The sequence below is a fragment of the Kogia breviceps genome, chromosome 5, assembly GCF_026419965.1.
Source record: "Kogia breviceps isolate mKogBre1 chromosome 5, mKogBre1 haplotype 1, whole genome shotgun sequence".
NCBI lineage: Eukaryota > Metazoa > Chordata > Mammalia > Artiodactyla > Physeteridae > Kogia > Kogia breviceps.
In genome coordinates this window covers 89181781-89192563 of record NC_081314.1, presented here as the reverse complement: position 1 = coordinate 89192563, position 10783 = coordinate 89181781, and the positions used below count along the sequence as shown (strand labels likewise).

The 10783-nt window shown below is 39.2% G+C and overlaps 1 long non-coding RNA gene across 1 annotated transcript in view; it reads left to right on the top strand.

Moving 5' to 3' along the window:
• Positions 1 to 8783: 8783 nt before the first annotated feature.
• LOC131757540 (uncharacterized) overlaps positions 8784 to 10783 on the top strand; it is a 209564-nt gene continuing 207564 nt past the window's right edge. The window contains exon 1 of the long non-coding RNA XR_010840934.1: positions 8784 to 8921. This is a non-coding gene — a long non-coding RNA (uncharacterized lncRNA). The remainder of the gene's footprint in view (positions 8922 to 10783) is intronic.

Sequence of the window (10783 nt, the reverse complement as noted above, 5' to 3'; positions counted from 1 at the left end):
TGGAATATAATTGCTTTGTAATGGTGTATTAGTTTCTGCTTTATAATAAAGTGAATCAGTTATACATGTACACATGTTCCCATATCTCTTCCCTCTAGCGTCTCCCTCCCTCCCACCCTCCCTATCCCACCCCTCTAGGTGGTCACAAAGCACAGAGCTGATCTCCCTGTGCTATGCGGCTGCTTCCCACTAGCTATCTATTCTACGTTTGGTAGTATATATATGTCCATGCCACTCTCTCACTTTGTCACAGCCTACCCTTCCCCCTCCCACATCCTCAAGTCCATTCTCTAGTAGGTCTGCATCTCCATTCCTGTCTTAACCCTAGGTTCTTCGTGACCTTGTTGGTTTTTTATTTCTTAGATTCCATATATATGTGTTAGCATATGGTATTTGTTTTTCTGACTTACTTCACTCTGTATGACAGACTCTAGGTCCATCCACCTCACTACAAATAACTCAATTTCGTTTCTTTTTATGGCTGAGTAATATTCCATTGTATATATATATGCCACATCTTCTTTATCCATTCATCTGTTGATGGACACTTAGGTTGCTTCCATGTCCTGGCTATTGTAAATAGAGCTGCAATGAACATTTTGGTACATGACTCTTTTTGAATTATGGTTTTCTCAGAGTATATGCCCAGTAGTGGGATTGCTGGGATGTATGGTAGTTCTATTTGTAGTTTTTTAGGGAGCCTCCATACTGTTCTCCATAGTGGCTATATCAATTTACATTCTCACCAACAGTGCAAGAGTGTTCCCTTTTCTCCACACCCTCTCCAGCATTTATTGTTTCTAGATTTTTTGATGATGGCCATTCTGACTGGTGTAAGATGATATCTCATTGTAGTTTTGATTTGCATTTCTCTAATGATTAATGATGTTGAGCATTCTTTCATGTGTTTGTTGGCAATCTGTATATCTTCTTTGGAGAAATGTCTACTTAGGTCTTCTGCCCATTTGTTTTTGGTTTTGTTTTTTGGGGTTTTTTAAACACCTTTATTGGGGTATAATTGTTTTACAATGGTGTGTTAGTTTCCGCTTTACAACAAAGTGAATCAGTTATACATATACATATGTTCCCATATCTCTTCCCCCTTGTGTCACCCTCCCTCCCACCCTCCCTATCCCACCCCTCTAGGTGGTCACAAAGCACAGAGCTGATCTCCCTGTGCTATGCGGCTGCTTCCCACTAGCTATCTATTTTACATTTGGTAGTGTATATATGTCCATGCCACTCTCTTACTTCATCACAGCTTACCCTTCCCCCTCCCCATATCCTCAAGTCCATGCTCTAGTAGTTCTGTGTTTTATTCTCGTCCTACCACTAATCTCTTCATGATATTTCTTTTTTCTTAGATTCCATATATATGTGTTAGCATACGGTATTTGTTTTTCTCCTTCTGACTTACTTCACTCTGTATGACAGACTCCAGGTCTATCCACCTCATTACAAATAACTCAGTTTCGTTTCTTTTTATGGCTGAGTAATATTCCATTGTATATATGTACCACATCTTCTTTATCCATTCATCTGTTGATGGACACTTAGGTTGCTTCCATGTCCTGGCTATCATAAATAGAGCTGCAATGAACATTTTGGTACATGACTCTTTTTGAATTATGGTTTTCTCAGGGTATATGCCCAGTAGTGGGATTGCTGGGTCGTATGGTAGTTCTATTTGTAGTTTTTTAAGGAACCTCCATACTCTTCTCCATAGTGGTTGTATCAATTTACATTCCCACCAGCAGTGCAAGAGTGTTCCCCTTTCTCCACACCCTCTCCAGCATTTATTGTTTCTAGAGTTTTTGATGATGGCCATTCTGACCAGTGTGAGATGATATTTCATTGTAGTTTTGATTTGCATTTCTCTAATGATTAATGGTGTTGAGCATTCTTTCATGTGTTTGTTGGCAATCTGTATATCTTCTTTAGAGAAATGTCTATTTAGTTCCTCTGCCCATTTTTGGATTGCGTTGTTTGTTTTTTTGTTATTGAGCTGCATGAGTTGCTTATAAATTTTGGATATTAATCCTTTGTCAGTTGCTTCATTTGCAAATATTTCCTCCCATTCTGTCTTTTGGTCTTGTTTATGGTATCCTTTGCTGTGCAAAAGCTTTTAAGTTTCATTAGGTCCCATTTGTTTATTTTTGTTTGTATTTCCATTTTTGTAGGAGGTGGGTCAAAAAGGATCTTTCTGTGTTTTATGTCATAGAGTGTACTGCCTATGTTTTCCTCTAAGAGTGTGATAGTGTCTGGCCTTACATTTAGGTCCTTAATCCATTTTGAGCTTATTTTTGTGTATGGTGTTAGGGAGTATTCTAATCTCATACTTTTACATGTACCTGTCCAGTTTTCCCAGCACTACTTCTTGAAGAGGATGTCTTTTCTCCACTGTCTATTCTTGCCTCCTTTATCAAAGATAATGTGACCATATATGTGTGGGTTTATCTCTGGGCTTTCTATCCTGTTCCATTGATCTTTATTTCTGTTTTTTGTGCCATTACCATACTGTCTTGATTACTGTAGCTTTGTAGTATAGTCTGAAGTCAAAGAGCCTGATTCCTCCAGATCCATTTTTCATTCTCAAGATTGCTTTGGCTATTTGGGGTCTTTTGTGTTTCCACACAAATTGTGAAGTATTTTGTTCTAGTTCTGTGAAAAATGCCAGTGGTACTTTGATAGGGATTGATTGCGTTCAGTTTGTAGATTGCTTTAGGTAGTAGAGTCATTTTCACAATGTTGATTATTCCAATTCAAGAACATGGTATATCTCTCCATCTATTTGTATCATCTTTAATTTTTTTCATCAGTTTCTTATTATTTTCCACATACAGGTCTTTTTTCTCCTTAAGTAGGTTTATTCCTAGATATTTTATTCTTTTTGTTGCAATGGTAAATAGGAGTGTTTTCTTTTTTTTTTTTTTTCTTTTGCGGTACATGGGCCTCTCACTGTTGTGGCCTCTTTCGTTGTGGAGCACCGGCTCCGGATGTACAAACTCAGTGACCACGGCTCATGGGCCCAGCCACTCCGCGGCATGTGGGATCCTCCCGGACCGGGTCACGAACCCGTGTCCCCTGCATTGGCAGGCGGACTCTCAACCACTGCGCCACCAGGGAAGCCCGGGAGTGTTTTCTTAATTTCACATCAGATTATTCATCATTAGTGTATAGGAATGCCAGAGATTTCAGTGCATTAATTTTGTATCCTGCTACTTTACCAAATTCATTGATTAGCTCTAGTAGTTTTATGGTAGCATCTTTACATTTCTCTATGTATACTATCATGTCATCAGCAAACAGTGACAGCTTTACTTCTTCTTTTCCAATTTGGATTCCTTTTATTTCTTTTTCTTCTCTGATTGCTGTGGCTAAAACTTCTAAAACTATGTTGAATAAAGAGTGGTGAGAGTGGGCAACCTTGTCTTGTTCCTGATCTTAGTGGAAATGGTTTCAGTTTTTCACCATTGAGGACGATGTTTGCTGTGGGTTTGTCATATATGGCCTTTATTATGTTGAGGAAAGTTCCTTCTATGCCTACTTTCTGCAGGGTTTTTATCATAAATCAGTGTTGAATTTTGTCAAAAGCTTTCTCTGTGTCTATTGAGATGTTCATATGGTTTTTCTCCTTCAATTTGTTAATATGGTGTATCATGTTGTTTTATTCGCATATATTGAAGAATCCTTGCATTCCTGGAATAAACCCCACTTGATCATGGTGAATGATCCTTTTAATGTGTTGTTGGATTCTGTTTGCTGGTATTTTGTTGAGGATTTTTTTTTTTTTTTTTTTTTTTTTTTTTTTTTTTTTTTTTTTTTTTTGCGGTATGCGGGCCTCTCACCGTTGTGGCCTCTCCCGTTGCGGAGCACAGGCTCCGGACACGCAGGCCTAGCGGCCATGGCTCACGGGCTTAGTTGCTCCGCGGCATGTGGGATCTTCCCGAACCAGGGCACGAACCCGTGTCTCCTGCATCGGCAGGCGGATTCTCAACCACTGCGCCACCAGGGAAGCCCTGTTGAGGATTTTTGCGTCTATGTTAAGCAGTGATACTGGCCTGTAGTTTTCTTTCTTTGTGACGTCTTTGTCTGGTTTTGTTATCAGGGTGATGGTGGCCTCATAGAATGAGTTTGGGAGTGTTCTCCCTTTGCTATATTTTGGAAGAGTTTGAGAAGGATAGGTGTTAGCTCTTCTCTAAATGTTTGATAAAATTTGCCTGTGAAGCCATCTGGTCCTGGGCTTTTGTTTGTTGGAAGATGTTTAATCACAGTTTCAATTTCAGTGCATATTTTCTATTTCTTCGTGGTTCAGTCTCAGAAGGTTGTGCATTTCTAAGAATTTGTCCATTTCTTCCAGGTTGTCCATTTTATTGGCATAGAATTGCTTGTAGTAATCTCTTATGATCTTTTGTATTTCTTCAGTGTCAGTTGTTACTTCTCCTTTTTCATTTCTAATTCTATTGATTTGAGTCTTCTCCCTTTTTTTCTTGATGAGTCTGTCTCATCGTTTATCAATTTTATTTATCTTCTCAAAGAACCAGCTTTTAGTTTTATTGATTTTTGCTATCGTTTCCTTCATTACTTTTTCATTTATTTCTGATCTGATCTTTATGATTTCTTTCATTCTGCTCACTTTGTGGTTTTCTTGTTCTTCTTTCTCTACTTGCTTTAGGTGCAAGGTTAGGTTGTTTATTCGAGATGGTTCCTGTTTCTTAAGGTAGGATTGTATTGCTATAAACTTCCCTGTTAGAACTGCTTTTGCTGCATCCCATAGGTTTTTGGCTTGTCGTGTCTCCATTGTCATTTATTTCTAGGTATTGATTTCCTCTTCGATTTCTTCAGTGATCACTTCGTTATTAAGTAGTGTATTGTTTGACCTCCATGTGTTTGTATTTTTTACAGATCTTTTCCTGTAATTGATATCTAGTCTCATAGCGTTGTGGTCAGAAAAGATACTTGATACAATTTCAATTTTCTTAAATTTATCAAGACTTGATTTGTTACCCACGATATGATCTATCCTCGAGAATGTTCCATGAGCACTTGAGAAAAATGTGTATTCTGTTGTTTTGGGATGGAATGTCCTATAAATATCAATTAACTCCATCTTGTTTAATATATCATTTAAAGCTTGTGTTTCCTTATTTATTTTCATTTTGGATGATCTGTCCATTGGTGAAAGTGGGGTGTTAAATCCCCTGCTATGAAAGTGTTACTGTCGATTTCCTCTTTTATGGCTGTTAATATTTGCCTTATGTATTGAGGTGCTTCTATGTTGAGTGCATAAATATTTACAACTGTTATGTCTTCTTGGATTGATCATTAGGTAGTGTCCTTCTTTGTCTCTTGTAATAGTCTTTATTTTAAAGTCAATTTTGTCTGATATGAGTATTGCTACTCCAGCTGTCTTTTGATTTCCATTTGCATGGAATATCTTTTTCCATCCCCTCACTTTCAGTCTGTATGTGTCTCTTGGTCTGAAGTGGGTCTCTAGGAGATAGCATATATATGCATCTTATTTTTGTATCCATTCAGCCAGTCTGTGTCTTTTGGTGTGAGCATTTAATCCATTTACATTTAAGGTAATTATCGATATGTATGTTCCTATTTCCATTTTCTCAATTGTTTTGTGTTTTGTTATTGTAGGTCTTTTCCTCTCTTGTGTTTCTACAAGAGAACTTCCTACAGAACTTCCTTTAGCATTTGTTGTAAAGCTGGTTTGGTGGTGCTGAACTCTCTCAGCTTTTGCTTGTCTGTAAAGGTTTTAATTTCTTCATCAAATCTGAATGAGATCCTTGCTGGGTAGAGTAATCTTGGTTTTAGGTTTTTTTCCCCTCATCACTTTAAATATGTCCTGCCACTCCCTTCTGGCTTGCAGAGTTTCTGCTGAAAGATCAGTTGTTAACCTTATGGGGGTTCCCTTGTGTGTTATTTGTTGTTTTTCCCTTGCTTCTTTTAATATGTTTTCTTTGTATTTAATTTTTGACAGTTTGATTAATATGTGTCTTGGGGCTTCCCTGGTGGCACAGTGGTTGAGAATTCGCCTGCCGAGGCAGGGGACGTGGGTTCGTGCCCCGGTCCGGGAAGATCCCACATGCCATGGAGCGACTAGGTCCGTGAGCCATGGCCATTGAACCTGCGCGTCCGGAGCCTGTGCTCCGCAATGGGAGAGGCCACAACAGTGAGAGGCCCGCGTAGCACAAATAAATAAATAAATAAATAAATAAAAATGTGTCTTGGCATGTTTCTCCTTGGATTTATCCTGTGTGGGACTCTCTGTGCTTCTTGGACTTTATTAACTATTTCCTTTCCCATATTAGGGAAGTTTTCAACTATAATCTCTTCAAATATTTTCTCAGTCCATTTCATTTTCTCTTCTTCTTCTGGGACCCCTATAATTCGAATGTTGGTGCGTTTAATGTTGTCCCAGAGGTCTGTGAGACTGTCCTCAGTTCTTTTCATTCTTTTTTCTTTCTTCTGCTCTACAGTAGTTATTTCCACTATTTTATCTTCCAGGTCACTTACCCGTTCTTCTGCCTCAGTTATTCTGCTATTGATCCCATGTATTTTTAATTTCATTTAGTGTGTTGTTCATCGTTGCTTGTTTTCTCTTTAGTTCTTCTAGGTCCTTGTTAAATGTTTCTTGCATTTTCTCTGTTCTATTTCCAAGACTTTGGATCATCTTTACTATCATTATTCTGAATTCTTTTTCAAGTAGACTGCCTATTTCCTCTTCATTTGTTAGGTCAGGTGGGTTTTTATCTTGCTCTTTCATCTGCTGTGTGTTTGTCTTCTCATTTTGCTTATCTTACTGTGTTTGGGGTCTCCTTTTTCCAGGCTGCAGGTTCGTAGTTCCAGTTGTTTTTGGTGTCTGTCCCCAGTGGCTAAAGTTGGTTCAGGGGGTTGTATAGGCTTCCTGGTGGAGGGGACTAGTGCCTGTGTTCTGGTGGATGAGGCTGGATCTTGTCTTTCTGGTGGGCAGGTCCACATCTGGTTGTGTGTTTTGGGGTGTCTGTGGCCTTATTATGTTTTTAGGCAGCGTCTCTGCTAATGGGTGGGGTTGTGTTCCTGTCTTGCTAGTTGTTTGGCATAGGGTGTCCAGCAGTGTAGCTTCCTGGTCGTTGAGTGAAGCTGGGTGTTGGTGTTGAGATGGAGATCTCTGGGAGATTTTCACCATTTGATATTATATGGAGCTGGGAGGTCTCTTGTGGACCAGTGTTCTGAAGTTGCCTCTCCCACCTCAGAGGCACAGCACTGACTCCTGGCTGCAGCACCAAGAGCCTTTCATCCACACTACTCAGAATAAAAGGGAGGAAAAGTAGAAAGAAAGAGAGAGAGAGAGAATAAAATAAGATAAAATAAAGTTATTAAAATAAATAATAATTATTAAGAAAAAAAATTTTTTTAATGAAAAACAAAAAACGGACAGACAGAACCCTAGGACAAATGGTGAAAGCAAAGCTATGCAGACAAAATCTCACAAAGAAGCATACACAGACACACTCACAAAAAGAGGAAATGGGGAAAAAATAATATATCTTGCTCTCAAAGTCCACCTCCTCAATTTGGGATGATTCGTTGTCTCTTCAGGTTTTCCACTGATGCAGGGTACATAAGTTGATTGTGGAGATTTAATCCATTGCTCCTGAGGCTGCTGGGAGAAATTTCCCTTGCTTTTCTTTGTTCACACAGCTCCCGGGGTTCAGCTTTGGATTTGGCCCCGCCTCTGAGTATAGGTCGCTGGAGGGCGTCTATTCTTCACTCAGACCGGACAGGGTTAAAGGAGCAGCTGATTCGGGGGCTCTGGCTCACTCAGGCCAGGGGGAGGGAGGGGCACGGAGTGCGGGGCGAGGCTGCCACGGCAGAGGCTGGCGTGACGTTGCACCACTCTGAGACAAGCCATGCGTTCTCCCGGGGAAGTTGTCCCTGGATCGCGGGACCCTGGCAGTGGCGGGCTGCACAGGCTCCCGGTAGGGGAGGTGTGGAGAGTGACCTGTGCTCGCACACAGGCTTCTTGTTGGCAGCAGCAGCGGCCTTAGCATCCCATGCCCGTCTCTGGGGTCCGCAATTATAGACGCGGCTCGCGCCCATCTCTGGAGATCCTTTAAGCAGCGCTCTTGATCCCCTCTCCTTGCACACCAGGAAGCAAAGAGGGAAGAAAAAGTCTCTTGCCTCTTCAGCAGGTCCAGACTTTTTCCCGGACTCCCTCCCAGCTAGCCGTGGTGCAGTAACCCCCTTCAGGTTGTATTTGCGCCGCCAGTCTTCTCCCTGCCGAGTAGATGTTTCTTGATTAACTATATGCCTTTGGTTGATTCTCATAGTTGGGATTTTTTTTTTTTCAGGTTTTTGTTGTTGTTGTTGTTGTTTTCTTTTTTGGGGAGAGGATTTTCCAAGCTCCTCACTCCAACATTCCAGAACTCCTAAGCTCTTTGAAACAGTTTTCATAGAAGGATTTTAAAAGCTTTAAAACATAATAAAGTATGTTATTTCTATCTCAATTTCATGAGCCAAAGCAAGTCACATGTCATTTCTTTGTTAAACAAGATGGGGATAATCTTCCCAGAGAGGAACATCACTGAGATGATGTAGTAGGCAACTTCTGATATAGTTCCCAATGGTCTCTGCCTTCTGATATTCACACTGTTGTATCATACCTTCTCCATGCATGTGGCCTAGACTTAGTGACTGTCACCTAATAAATAGAATTCAACAAAAGTGATGGAGTATCACTTCCATAATTAAGTTATTCAAGACTGTTATTTCCATCTTTTTAGCTCTTGCTGGCTTTTCCTCATTCTTTTCCTTGCCTTCTTGGGTTGCTCTCATTGAAAGCAAGCTGTCGTGTTGGAGAAGTTCACATGGCTAGGAACTGAAGGTGACTTCTGGTCAACAGTCAGAACAGAACTGAAGTCTTCTGGGTAAGTCCAATAGCCCACAAGGAACTGAATGCTGCCAGCAACCAAGGAGTAAGCTTGGAAGCCAATTCTCCCTCAGCTGAAACTTGAGATGACTGCAGCCCTGGCTGACGCCTTGTTTGCAGCCTTGTTTGAGACTGAAGCAGAGGACCCAGTTAAGCCATGTCCACATTCCTAATCCACAAAAACTGTGAGATAATAAATGCTCACTAGCCACTAAGTTGTGTGGTTAATTTCTTATGCAGCAATAGATAACTAATACAGATAGTAACTAAAATATTTGGTGAAGAGGTAATCTACCACAATAAACACAATACATATGGAAGTGGACAGGCTGCTTTTTGCCATATACAAGATCAGTACTTCTAAACAAATCAAATTTTATTCAGAGTGGTTTTCCATGGGACTTATAATTTGGCATTTGCCCTGAGTTTCTGTTCTTATTTTATAAAATCATAAAATATTGGGGTCACAATTTCAGTAGCTCCAGAAACTAATTATAGAAATACTACTAAGCCACAACAAAGTATATTTTTATAAAATAAGTTTGAGAACATAAGATTTCCTTGGGCATTGTTTATGGATTATTTTGTAACTGGTAAATATTTTGGTGGCTGTCTACTCTTTATAATTTAAAATAGTATAGAAATGCTAAAATCAACCCTCACTTATATAAAAAATTCTCAGTAATATAAGGGGAGAGTCTTCCCAAGAGTAGAGTATGTAAAGGGAGACCGAAAAAAGTAACTTGATAGTGGAGAAACCAGACTAACATGAACTCTAGCCCGGTGAGCAAGGTTAACATCAATAGGAATGAGTCATATTGGTAGTGTGTAACCTTGATAAGATGTCATGAGAATGCCACTTTTGCTCTGTGGTATTCCTCCCCAAAACACATTACCCCAGTCCAATGATGAGAAAAACATTAAACAAAGCTTAGTGGAGGGACATTCTACAAAATACTTGACCAAAAATTTTCAAAACTTTTCAAAGTCATCAAAACCAAGGAAAGTTTGAGAAACCATCATAACCAATACTGAATACAATGTGGTATCCTGAAATAGAAAAATAAAGTAAAAATGAAGGAAATGTGAATAAAGTATGGGCTTTAGTTAATGATAATGTATTAGTATCAGTTCATTAATTGTGACAAATGTACCTCACTAATGTAAGATGTTAATAATAAAGGAAGCTGGTTGTGGGATAAAGGGGAGCTCTATTATCTTTGCAATAAAATTCTTTAAATATAAAATTTCTCTAAAATAGTTTATTATAAGATACAAGGGGAGAAATATCTTTTAATAGCAACAAAATTATGAAATTTCTAGAAATTAAGAAAAATATGTAGGATCTATATGAAGAAAACAATTTTTCTAAATAAGCGAAGTGATCAAAAGTAGACTTGAATAATGGAGAAATATGCCATGCTGCTGGATCAGAGGGCCAAATATTATAAAGTTGTCTTTTCTGCCCACATTTATAATTTCAAAGTCTTTCCAAATATATCCATAATATTTCTCATTGAACTGGAGGAAATGCTTTATCTGTTAAAATAAATGGGCAAAAATATTCAAACTGAAAGCAGATGGGGTAGGGGGGTCCCTGGAAGAAAGGAACCAAGCATGGCTTTCTTGATGTAAGAGGCCTAAGCCATTTTGTGACCTAAGCCTGGCCACAGTGCTTGCCCTTGAACAAGTCTCAGTAATTCATAATCTTAAGGTAACAAAAGAATGAAGGAACAAAGGACTATTATCCGGCAAGAGAAGTAACAATAGCAAAGATAATAAATCAGTAGTAAAGACTCCCAGTTCTATTTCAATGGTAAAGATGAACCTGAAACATATTATTGAGCAGTTTCGCAGAAT